Source organism: Copadichromis virginalis, linkage group LG15 (genome assembly GCF_057382275.1).
Source record: "Copadichromis virginalis isolate Kocher_CV1m ecotype Utaka linkage group LG15, C_Virginalis_male_GT1.1, whole genome shotgun sequence".
In the NCBI taxonomy this organism is placed as follows: domain Eukaryota; kingdom Metazoa; phylum Chordata; class Actinopteri; order Cichliformes; family Cichlidae; genus Copadichromis; species Copadichromis virginalis.
The window spans coordinates 15,953,808-15,966,789 of NC_140632.1; the positions used below are offsets into that span (position 1 = coordinate 15,953,808).

Sequence of the window (12,982 nt, forward strand, 5' to 3'; positions counted from 1 at the left end):
AGTGGGTCCATTCTTCATCAATGGAAACCTCAAGGCCACTGGATATTTGAAATTGCTACATGATGTGTTTCCCTCTTTATGCACTGAAGCTGGCACGTTCCCTGAGTTTTTCCAGCAAGATGGTGCACCACCACATTATGGGTGCCAGGTCCGAGCATTCCTAGATGAACAGTTTCCTGGAAAGTGGATTGGTCGTCGTGGGCCAGTTGAATGGCCCCCAAGGTCTCCCGATCTGACCCCCTTAGACTTTTATCTTTGGGGTCATCTGAAGGCAATTGTCTATGGTGTGAAGATACGAGATGGGCAGCACCTGAAACTACGGATACTGGACGCCTGTGCTGGCATTTCTCCTGCGGTGTTGCTATCAGTGTGGGAAGAGTGGGAGAAGAGGGTTGCACTGACAATCCAACACAATGGGCAGCACATTGAACACATTTTATAACTGGTCAGAAACTTGTAAGTAACTCATGAAAGAATAAAGTTACGTTGAAACCAAGCACACCATTGTTTTTCTTGTGACATTACCAATAAGTTTGATGTGTCACATGGCCCTCTTCCTATTGAAAAAACAAAAGTTGTATCCAAGATGGCCGACTTCTAAATGGCCACCATGGTCACCACCCATCTTGAGGAGTTTGCCCCCTCACATTTACTAATGTGCCACAAACAGGACTTTAATATCACCAACCATTCCCATTTTATTACAGTGTATCCATACAGGGAGTGCAGAATTATTAGGCAAGTTGCATTTTTGAGGAATAATTTTATTATTGAACAACAACCATGTTCTCAATGAACCCAAAAAACTCATTAATATCAAAGCTGAATGTTTTTGGAAGTAGTTTTTAGTTTGTTTTTAGTTTTAGCTATTTTAGGGGGATATTGTGTGTGCAGGTGACTATTACTGTGCATAATTATTAGGCAACTTAACAAAAAACAAATATATACCCATTTCAATTATTTATTTTTACCAGTGAAACCAATATAACATCTCCACATTCACAAATATACATTTCTGACATTCAAAAACAAAACAAAAACAAATCAGCGACCAATATAGCCACCTTTCTTTGCAAGGACACTCAAAAGCCTGCCATCCATGGATTCTGTCAGTGTTTTGATCTGTTCACCATCAACATTGCGTGCAGCAGCAACCACAGCCTCCCAGACACTGTTCAGAGAGGTGTACTGTTTTCCCTCCTTGTAAATCTCACATTTGATGATGGACCATAGGTTCTCAATGGGGTTCAGATCAGGTGAACAAGGTGGCCATGTCATTAGTTTTCTTCTTTTATACCCTTTCTTGCCAGCCACGCTGTGGAGTACTTGGACGCGTGTGATGGAGCATTGTCCTGCATGAAAATCATGTTTTTCTTGAAGGATGCAGACTTCTTCCTGTACCACTGCTTGAAGAAGGTGTCTTCCAGAAACTGGCAGTAGGACTGGGAGTTGAGCTTGACTCCATCCTCAACCCGAAAAGGCCCCACAAGCTCATCTTTGATGATACCTCTGCAAGATATCTCACTATTTTTGACTTTTCTGAGCCTGTCAAGTCCTTCTTTTGACCCATTTTACCAAAGGAAAGGAAGTTGCCTAATAATTATGCACACCTGATATAGGGTGTTGATGTCATTAGACCACACCCCTTCTCATTACAGAGATGCACATCACCTAATATGCTCAATTGGTAGTAGGCTTTCGAGCCTATACAGCTTGGAGTAAGACAACATGCATGAAGAGGATGATGTGGACAAAATACTCATTTGCCTAATAATTCTGCACTCCCTGTATAAATGGCCCACCCTGTAGTTCTTAACTAGTTCCAAAACTGTCCTGTGGTTCTAGTGCACACATGTGCATGCTGTTGTAAAATACAATCTCTGTCTGCATCCCACAATGACCTAATACCAAACATCTTCAATCATTCTAAAAGCGATTCTTCAAAGGGGATTTGTGTCTCCAGCTGGAATTGCACCAGCAACCAAATGAGCATGTGAACCACAACACATCTTTCATGAAAATAAAAATATTTGGCGTGGGAGCCCTAGCACAGTACAGAATGACTGAAAATCCCTGGTTTTACTCTCACCATTAGTAAACCATATAGAAATATATTGGTGCACACTCTATGGAGATCTGACTTGTTTTGCTTGCCACAAAACTGATATATTATCACTTAAAGTTTATATGGTGAGTTTATTAGCAAGGAGATGCCATTTTACAAATGCAGCAGACTGGAAGAAACATCTGTTTAGAAACACAATATCGACTTCATTAGTTCCACCAACAGAGATATATCCGCGTGTTTTATTGAAATTTTCTATGCTACATTCACAAGACTGGTGGTAATTGGTGCTTGGTTGGCAGGAGTTGGTCTACCATGGTTTTCTTTCTTGTTTTTTTTCTGAACCACAGTTGGGGATTGTGCTGATGAGCAAGGGAGACTGTTTAAAAACAGCAATGATCGCGCAATCAACTCAAAACAGTTAACTGAAAGACTGAAGTGGTGCGTTTGACACCAGGAGGATCACCTTCCACATTACATGAAACCATTTCATCCTTTCTTTTTGTAAAAATATCACTTTTTAAACCAAAATTGAATTCAAATGGCTCTTAAATGAGCTCAGTTGTTAGAACGGTCACCGCAAGTGACAAGGATTAATTGCTGCTTTCCTTTCTGTGTGCTGAGCCGACCTATTCTATTCCCATGGCGTCAAATACTGCCATTTCGTCAATGCCACCGGTGTCTCAGAGATGGGCACAAAGTGTCCTCTGGTGTATGTGCCAAGCCTCCCAAGACGTGCAACCAGCAGGCAGCGGTTTATGTCCTGCTTGAAAGCTTTGTTTGATTTACATGTTTTATTTTCAGTCGCTTTTTGGTTGCATTTATTTACATCATGAAAAATAAAACACCAAGGGCTCCTGACCATGCGTCTGTATGTGACATGCGCTTGAGCCAACTGCATATGCACCAAGGTCCTTAAAAAGAAGAGGCAGGAGGTAAAGACAACCAGCAAACCCTGGATAGTGTGGGGGAGGCGCTGAGAATTTGAAGATGGAGCAAAAAGGAGCTGGTTGTTAATTAGCTAAACTCTGCACGACTCCTTAAGTCGGCAGAGGTCAGGCACAGAGCACCATCCAAGGAAAAAGCACTCCAGGGGTCCTCTGCCTTTCTCTTGGATTTTGTTTTTTTTGGTATTGCAGATGATCAAATGTTGGCTCACATCAGCACAAATTTCAAATACTGTCACTACCCCTTCCTTTGATGCGTTTGAAGCCAAAGGCCAAGATGAAATTATTTATTTTTCACAGTGAGAGAAAGAAGATCATACTGAAGAAATGAGTTTGAGTATATTTATAGATTATAGACAAAGAATAAATTAGATGGCGTGTGAGTACAGTTCCTCTGGCCGTGGTCACGGCTGCTCTCACAGACTGAATAGAAAAGATGGCCTGATCAACACAGAGAGCACCTATTTGGTTGTGATGCTTCAACACTAACAATGCTACAAGTCCACACTGGTCAGTATGTGGCTGCCATACACAACAAATGGTACGTTACAGTAGCTTTAGATGGTGGGAACAAAGATATCTGTTTTGATTTTATTCTCAAAAAGATCAATAATATTTTTCTCAATGTGGCTCTAACACTGCTTCATATAGGATAATACGCTGACTGATTTATTTATTTTTAATTGAATGACCCAGGTGACACTTCCATCAGTGCTGTGCTGGTGTCAGTTTTACCTTGGTCTCTGTTTGCGAACAAGCCCACATTTTGACATAGCATCATGAAGTTTTCATAGTAGGAAAATCATGGCAGAATCTTGGGACTGCATCTCTAAACCATTAGTTATACGCTGTCCCATTGCCTCTGATGGCAGTGGTTCCACCTTTGGGCCCTTGGTACCTTTGACACCTTTGTGGTTTTTGTGTGCGGTGCTAGCATTGGCTATTCTGCACCTGCACCTTTCTTTTTTTTTGGTGGAACTGCAGGAAGCAGGTTATAGATTAGTCAGGTGGACCAACACCTCAATAATAATAAAAAAAAGATTTGAACATTAGTTAAGTTGCTGCACAAAATTATTTACCGACCTAATGTCTGTTCTATGAGAGGACTAAATACAGAAGTTTAAATCTTTGTCAGTAGGGTAAAGCAGCAGGCACTGAGTGTCATACTACAGGTTAAGGAACCTTTTGTCTCATTTTAATCACACCTGACGGTCACACATATTGTTTTTAGGAAATGAACAGTCAGCCAGGATGGATTTCTACTCTTTTTTTGAACTGTACTGGTCCTTTTTTTTATTATAGACTTCACGCAAAACATGCCCATCTGCTCTAAACAGCTGGTTATGCCAAATGGTGCGAATACTACTCAATGTGAATTTTAAATTGTTGGTTATAAATACAGCATATTAATAAAAAGGAAAGTGTTCTCATAATTCCCACGACACCACTATAAAAGTTCAGCACGTTTGTTGGTGTGTAACGGCCGGTGAGTGATCATTTTGAGGTCGGGTTTGACTGCTTTTACATGGAGTCGTTACCTTTTGTTTTCCTCATTAATACCGCAGGTGCAATTTGCTATAGTAGGTGTTCTCCTAATGTTTCAAATCATAAATGCTCTCATAGGAAAAAAACACAAAGAAAAACAGAAAAAAAAATTAATGTATGAAGTTTTATTGCATTTAAAATACTTGAAAAATGATCAGGTATGTGTTAACCATCTTCTCAAATAGTCCTTTTACGTTACAAATGAGCTGACAGCGGAGTTTCAGCACAGCCACACATCAGAGATTATCTGCGAGTTAATCATGTGTAGGATCTTGCTGTGATGTTACAGGCTTTGTCAGCACAAAAGCTTGTGATGAAGGGAGTACAGATTCGAGGACATCTCTGCCTCCGTTTGATGTGCGTAACTTAAAGAACTGTTAAAGGATTTAAAACCTTTTTTGTTTCGTCTTTTTCTTCCTTTATCAGCCACCTGCAGAACTGGCTCTTGATCATGCCTTGGTCATCATTTTTTCAAGGTTGAGGCAGACTGTTAATGACTGTGCGCACCACATCGTTTTAAGGAATGTAAAGCAAGCAAGGGACGCATCGTGGGCAGTGATGCTGTTTATGACTTCTGGTCAGACAAAGAGCTCGTGCTTTAAAAATGAGCATGTTGAACATTTAACGTGTCTCTTTTAGTTCTGTGAGTCAGAACGGGATTAAACCACTAGGTGGGACTGTTTACTTTGATAAAATGCCCGACTACTGCTTTGACATGACTGCTGGTGTATTTCAAAAACCGTCCATTCCCACAATCCAGTGCAGACAGTGAGTGTTTTCTGTGTAAGCATAATCCCATATGCATGAGTAAATTTGTTAGTGCAAATGTGTTACTGTGTCTCTCTTTTATAAGTCATCTACAAGCTGTAATAATCATTTAACTAAAGCAGCAGTTCCTTACAGTTGGGGTGAAATCACCACAGGAAAAAGTGTTTAATGCTTTTAGAAGCAAACTTATGACTTTATCAACCTGATGAATTAAGTTTTATGGCTTTTGCTGGTTTGCAGCATTAACCTCGGGGGTAAAAGCTAAAGGTTTGGGGTGCGTTATAATGCAGGGAACATTCCTCGTTAGATTTACTTTCATATTGCTCAGTTTGTTTCATCTAAGGGTTCCCTGTAATTGTAGCTAATTTAGGTCTTTGTGTACACACTGATTTGGCAAACACTAATCTGTTTCAATTTGATTTTATGAATAAAACCACAGGTTTCGTAACTTGAGCGTGTTGGAATACTTAACATCTAACATTTCTAAATATACTGTAATAAGCATGTGGCCAGATTCAGCCTTGTTTGAGTTGCTGTCAGTCTGCACACACATGGAAAACTTTTTATCACAGCATTTTTGATTGAGCTCATAATTAGGGTTTTACATCTTTGTGTATTAAGCTTGCCTTTTTTTCTATCTGCACTGCTGCTTACATGTAATTTTTCATATGCATTGTGCGATCATGTTTATCTTGAGCGGCAGTTGGGCCTAAAATCAAGCTCATCCTTCCTCAGTCTGGATTTATTCATCTCTAAGATTGTCTCTCAACCTTTGAAGCTACACTGTGCTGTAGGACAGAGAAAAGGCTGGCGAAGGAGGGAGGACGTGAGGGGAATGTGAGGGCGGCTGAACTTGGAGACGAAGTGCTCTGCTGGTTTTCAGAATGTGCAGCTTCAGTTCGGAACAGAGGTGAAGTCAGGACTTTGAAATGTGTGAGGCTGAGGTAATTTGGTCGGAGCTGGTGTCGCGTTGGCCTGAAGTGAAACCTTTAGTTTTGGCGTGTACCTCTCTGCAGCCTGTTCGCTTCCCTCTAACTTTCTCAATGGAGGGGATGCCAACTGAACACCTGCACATGGCATGAGAAACGTGTCTGATCTTCATGACGTATGCAGGGCCCCGGCAAGACCAGGAAACGACTCCCTCCTTTTTGGTCGGAAGAGTGATGTCATCGCAGGGAGAGCGTGAGGTTGGCTGCGGCTTTACTGAGCTTGGCATTTTATTACCAAGAGTACCAGACGTGTGACCACATGCACCAGTCCATGCGAGGACACAGACCTGGGAAGCTGAGAGCTTGATATCATGGCATTTGTGAACCGATATAAAGCCCTTTCAGAGGGAAAAGGAGAGTGAAGCAAAACCATAAAACAGAGAAACGCAGACAGATACCCAGAGGGGAAGAGGGACAGCATGAGTGTGAATGCTGATGGGGATAGCAACGCGTGGAGCAACAGAGCTGCAGAATCCTGAATCCAGCAGATGGAGACTCCGTGTCCTTGTTTTGTGGTGATCTGTGGAAGCAACATGCAGCTCGCGCCTCTGCCTCGCACTGCTGCAGTGGAGGAGTAAATGCGGAGCCCAGCACTGCTCCAGGTGATCCACAGCAGCCCAGCCCGGCAGACTGCTCCCTCCTCAGCCTTCCCTCTCCTCCTCCTTTTCCTCCTTCTCCTTTTCCACCTCCTCATCCTCTTCCTCCTCCACCACCTCCTCTTTTTCCTCCTCCTCCTCCTCTTCTTCCTCCTATGTCACTGCTCCATTCCTCTGAGGGCTTTGGAAAGAGATAAGAAAGGATCAGAAAAGCAGAGGAGAAATCCTGCTGTCCCCCCCTCCGTTCTCAGATGTGACACACCTCTGCCCGACTGTCCGCCGCTTCCCTGTCATCGTGTGAAGACGCGCCGCATATGTGCTCAAATGTCTCCGGAACATAGACTCACTACTAGGTAAGAAGACTGAGACTCATCCAGAGAAATGTTTCTTGCCCAATGTTTTCCTTTTGGTTTTTTTTGTTTTGCTTTTTCTCGAGACGTTTTCTGTGGAACTGTTCCAGCCCCGAGTGAGAGTGTGAATTTAACAGGTAGATGAGAAGTTATCACATCAGATCGGACAGAAAAGAAATCAAACGAGGCTCTCAAAGACAAATACATTTGTCTTCAGGTTTTAGGAAAAGCACCTCTTCCCCTCAGCAGTCACAGGGATCCATGCAGGTGTGTGTGCATTCATATATGTGTGTGTGTGTGTGACAGAATCCAACAGGGTGGCAGGGATTGCTCTTCAACCAGAGCCTTCTCGATGGGTAACAGGGGGATTATCATCTTTACAGTGTGGCCAAAAAGCTTTCTATCGATCTCCTTATGGCCACAAATGTCAGTAGAATCTGTGGCTTCAGCATAACTGACAGACTGTCTTTTTCAGTGGTACCAATAGTTGATCATTATGTAATCATTTTTATGGATACAGTTTGGCGATAGAGAGGGAAAAAAATCTCGTCATTTTCTGCATGTCTTAATCCCCCGTTTTTCATGGATGGGGATGAATTTCAGATGAAGAAAGCACTGAAAGGGGGAATTAGGGTACTGACAGGAGGGTGGAAGAGGACAGGAGGGGGGTGGAGGAGAATTTACTCCATCACTCTTTGATTTGGAAAAACTGCTGGCCAACAGCTGAATGGTGCAAGTCTTCAGTCTCTCAGTAACATGCTAGGTCTTACTCTGCAAAGCCCGAACCTGGAAGTGACCAAACAAGGCTTCATCGCATTCACCTTTCAAACACAGTGTCTTTGTAATATCATAATAAGAGATGGAGACCAGGTGATTCTGCAGCAATGTGTCCAAAACCTGCATTCTGCTGTGAGACAGAGCATCAGGACTCTGTGTGTGCGTGTCTGTGTGTTTGCGAGCTAAAACCTCTCACAGTGTCCTGCAGAAAACCTGTTTTGGATAAAAATACATGTGCATTTATTGCTAATTTATTTTTGGATGCAGAATCAAATCTTTCATCGCTGCATTTGGCACCATGAAACATCCTGTGCGGACATCTGTAGTCACACACATGTGCACAATCTGTACATATTATGTGCTCTCTCGCAATAAGCTCTCATTTCTCACACACTGTACACAGAGATAAACCTGTCGGCGCACTCCGACAGCTGTGCAGGATGAATCAGGTTGCTTTCTGGTGTAGCGAGGTGTCTGGCTGGCCGTTTGTCATGCGTGGCATTGGGAGGATCCCAAAGGAGCAGAGTCTGAGCTTCTCTCAGCTCCCAAGCGGCTTTTCCCCCTCCTTTTGATTCTCCAGGAGATACACTAGCATCCTGAAATGCTTCATTTAGCCATAATAAGAGTGTCAAGCTCCACCAGCAGCCCCCAGAGGCTATAATGTAAATTACACATGTGAATATGAAAGTCTTGGACAGTCTCTGCCAGTTACTTCTTGATGGTAGAAGGAGTACTTTGACATTTTGGTTAATGGTTTTTTGGCTCTTGGTTATGAGTAAGTAGAAGATTGATCACTATAATGTCTTAACAGCAAATGTACAGATGAAGCTCACAGTCTATTGGCTTAGCTGAGCATAAGGACTGGAACCAACACATAAAAACTGACTGTTCCCTGGGCTGGACATGTAATAGTTATACCGGCCTCCTGCCAATTTGTCTCAGCCTTTCCCAACATCAGAAAATTTTCAGTTCCGTACATTAGCGGGCTTCACAGATGCTGTTAGGTTTACTTTGTTACTGCTGGACAGAGCCACACTAGAAGTTTTCCCATTTACTGCCTTTGCACTAAGCTAAAGTAACTAACTTCTCACTGTGGCGTTGGCATTTTAGATTGACCCTAGTGACATGAAAGTGAAAAAGTACTTTACCACAAAGTATAAAACTCAGGGTTTAGCACTCTGAGAGCATGGATGTGCTCACGAAATTTCTAATCCTGCTTGATAATGATACTGTTATGCAAGACTGAATTACAGATTCAGGTCAGGCGGTCAAAACATTAAAATTAATCCTATGTAGACCTCTTTTACAACTTTAGTCAGATTTCAAGGAAATTAAACTATTAAATGTGGAGATTCTTGAGTTTCATGTAGAATTTTGACTTTTGACCCAACAGCGTTGTTAAATCAGTTCTCATGTGATTACAAAAATGATTCGGAGTCTTTTTTGAAGACCAAAAATTTCCACGAATTTTGACATCGGGGGTTTTTGAGTTAGGAAACAAACACCTGGATGGGAAGACTGATTTTTCAATCATTTCAACCATAATCGGTTTAACAGTGCTCTTGACTGCTGACACCGGATGGTAATTCATATTTGGAGTGTTGAAACATCCTCTGAAGTCTCGTTTTTTTTTTTTGTATTGCAAAGGCTTTTTGTAGCCTGGAAAGATTTTTTTTTTTCTAAATTCTTGATTTAGGAGTTTTCTCCTACTCTTCTCTGCCGAGCACTTTCAGTTCTGAGCTATTTTAGGCTGTCTTACAGGCACAATATGTTTAAGATTTACCCACACAGTTTTAATGGTGTTCAGATCAGGGGAACTGTGAGGGCTTTTCCAAAAGCTTCAGTTTGCTCTGCTCCATGATGGATTTTAGACGGACATTTTCACGTCTCTTTCTCTTTCAGCCACGGTTTCTTGGCCGACTGCACGACATTTGGATCCAGAATTTGTCAATATTTATTCTTCTTCTATACATGTAATGTTTCCAGTTCACCTGGTTTCCACACGTGTTACAGCTGACATGATATTCTTTTACTTCAAAGAATTCTGAATTCAAAATTAGTTTTGACTTGTTTTAAATGGGACCATCCAGAGCTTGCTTTGTGCAGAAGAAGACAATGGGGAGCAAAGGTTTCATGTAGGCCAGGGATGTCGAGTTCTATTTCAGTAAAGGTCAAATTTGGGAAAGGGGGATTTCCCAATGTCAGATGATGTCAGATGTGGTGAGTTTAAGGGCCAGATATACAGCCAAGTGAAAAGGGAATTTTTTCTTAGCACTCTGTGTAGTTCTGTGAAAAACTAACTACATTCCGTAGCTTGTAGAATCACTTTTAGGAGCAATAATGTAAAGTAATTGTTTTCTCTACGATTTTATCAGTCTCTCACATCGAATTTAGGCCCACTCTTCTATACAGCATTACCTCAGTTCATTGAGGTTTGGGGGCATTTGTCTGGACTTTGTCTGCACCATTGCAGCACCTTCATTCTTTACTTTTTCAACCATTCTGCTGGAGATCTGCTGCTGTGCTTGGGATTGCTGTCCCGTTGCATGACCCAGTTCCAAACAAGTTTTAGCTGGCAGACGGACAGGGGTCACGTTTTGCTCTAGAATACTTCGGTACAGAGAGGAATTCATGGTTGACTCAAAAACAAGTTGCTCAGGTCCAGCAGCTGCAAAACAAGCCGAAATGATCACCTCCTCAGCACCTTTTCTCTTGACAGTTGCAATGAGGTATTTGTGCTGATGTGCTGCACTTGATTTTCTCCAAACTAAGCATTGTGCACTATTGCCAGACAGCTCATGTTTGGTCTTGTCTGTCCAAAGGACATTGTTCCAGAAGTCTTGGAATTTTATATAACTTTGCAAACTTAAATCTAACTGTCATGTTCTTTTTTAGAAAGAGCATGTTAGCATTCTTACATTCATTTTGGTCCACATAAATAATTCAACAAGTCACCTAGCCATCATAAGGCCTAGACAAAAAAGGAACTACAGTCATAGTTTTGCTGGTAGGCTGAATGTCGACTATTGGCAGTATGAGGAAATTTAAAATGCATGATAAAGCATAAATACATAAAGGCAAAGTGATAAATCTTTCATCTTGTTCTTGCATTAATTTTTGAAAGTGTCACTGAATGTGTTTTACAGTCCTGAACATGACAAGTCAGTGTTTGTGTGAGGCAAAAAGTAAAAAAGCTTTGATCGTGTAATTTAGTACACAGTCTAGCCTTCTGGTGTAAAATCTGATCAACAAAATCTATGAACAAAAAAAAGCTGTTATTTGTTTTTGGGGGTTTTTGGAACCTGTCCTCTGATTTGCCAACGTGACTTTTCATCTTCATCACTTTAAGGGTTGGCTCATACGTCTTTTTTTTTTTTTTTATAATGTAGCTGCATGCTGCTTATCAGTTCAGCGATTTTCAGTCTCTGTCTCTGCTGCTGTGTGGCTTCAAAATGATGATGCAAAGTATGTGAAATTGCTTCACGGTAAATGGATGCATTGGCCTTTCTTGCCTCTTCTTATACTCAATGAAGAAGTAGTAAGTTTAACACCTCTAGTTGATACTGCCTTCAGGATCAACATACTTCTTTTTCTGCCAAGTTTAGGTTCAGATACACATAACTGTTTAGTTTGGTGTATGCACAGGTTGTGTGGCTCTATACGAATTTGTCGAGGACTGAATTTAGCTCTGACCCTTGAGTTAGACACATAATGGTAGTTTGGACAGTGCAAATGACATGTTTTTATTGCCTTTCTCTGTTTTATATCAATCATTCCTTAGTAAATTCAAAAGAAGAGCCCATGGTTGCTGAGTCAGATGATTTATCAGCTCTCAGTCATCATCAGGTGACAATTATTCTGCTTCCAATTAAAAATCAATTAAGACTTAATGAGCTAATAAGTCGTGAGACTCCGCTTTTTCTCCAACTTTTGCAGCTATCACAATAAAGTTTTATTTTTCTGTTTGTGTAACAAAGTTTAACAAACAAAAACTGCACGTCAAAAATTCATTTTTAAAGTGTGTTTGGGTGCTGCGATTGCTCTTCAGTAAATTTCCCAAGTTGTGCCAAAAATATTGCGCACAACTGAATGGCTAATTTGTTTATCTACCCTCTTAGCTAGACGCACAGATCATGTTTTGTTTTTGGATTAAGCCGCAGTACATCTGGCAGTTGATGGTATCTTTTCTCTCGGTTTTGCTGCGGAGGTTTGGAGGTCAGAATGGAAAGATTAACCACCCATTAACTGACAAGCTGATTCATTGCTGGGTGCAGAGCAGGACGGCAACAAAAACACCGGCAAATTCTGTTAGATTTAAAGTGACAAGCTGCACATTCATTTTAAATTGATCTTTTATGTCTTCTTATCGGTGCTGCTGAACAGTCATTTCTGTGGCGCATCTGCATCGGCTGCATGATCGAGACATGACACGAGAGTCAAACTGGGATAGCTTAGATGACGCCACTTGAATTATTTTAACCTGCACAGCTTGATGTTTCTCTTGGTGACACAATTTACTTTGTTCATGGTGGTAAATCGAGTGTGTATTTAGACCCCATAGAGGCAATGTGAGTGGGTGAAGCACCACAGCCAAACAAATAAGCATATAAAAAACGCTGACAAGCCCTGCCACAACCTGTCCAGGTCCAGTTACAGATTGCCCTATGACAGCTGGGATAGGCTCCAGCCCCCCCGCTTCACTGAATTGGATAAGTGGGAGAAAATGGCAACAACAATATCATAGTTCCCTGAGTGGTTATCCCATTGTCCCCATTTCGAAACGCCTTTAAACTTGCACTGCAGTTTGCTTCGTAAGCATTTCCAGGCACTGACTTTAAGCAACGAGAGTAATTGCTGTTCTCAAGCCATGTGTTGTTAAACCTGCATCTGCCCATTTCTCTATATTAATGAGAGTGCTAGCTAGCAAGTCCCATTTTCTTCATCA

At 41.5% G+C, this 12,982-nt stretch overlaps 1 protein-coding gene across 1 annotated transcript in view; it reads left to right on the top strand.

Annotated features, from left to right (window-relative positions):
• The first annotated feature begins 6,627 nt into the window (after positions 1–6,627).
• dlgap2b (discs, large (Drosophila) homolog-associated protein 2b) overlaps positions 6,628–12,982 on the top strand; it is a 110,604-nt gene continuing 104,249 nt past the window's right edge. Inside the window, exon 1 of the mRNA XM_085433225.1 lies at positions 6,628–7,263. The gene's annotated coding sequence lies outside the window, so the exon portion shown is untranslated. The remainder of the gene's footprint in view (positions 7,264–12,982) is intronic.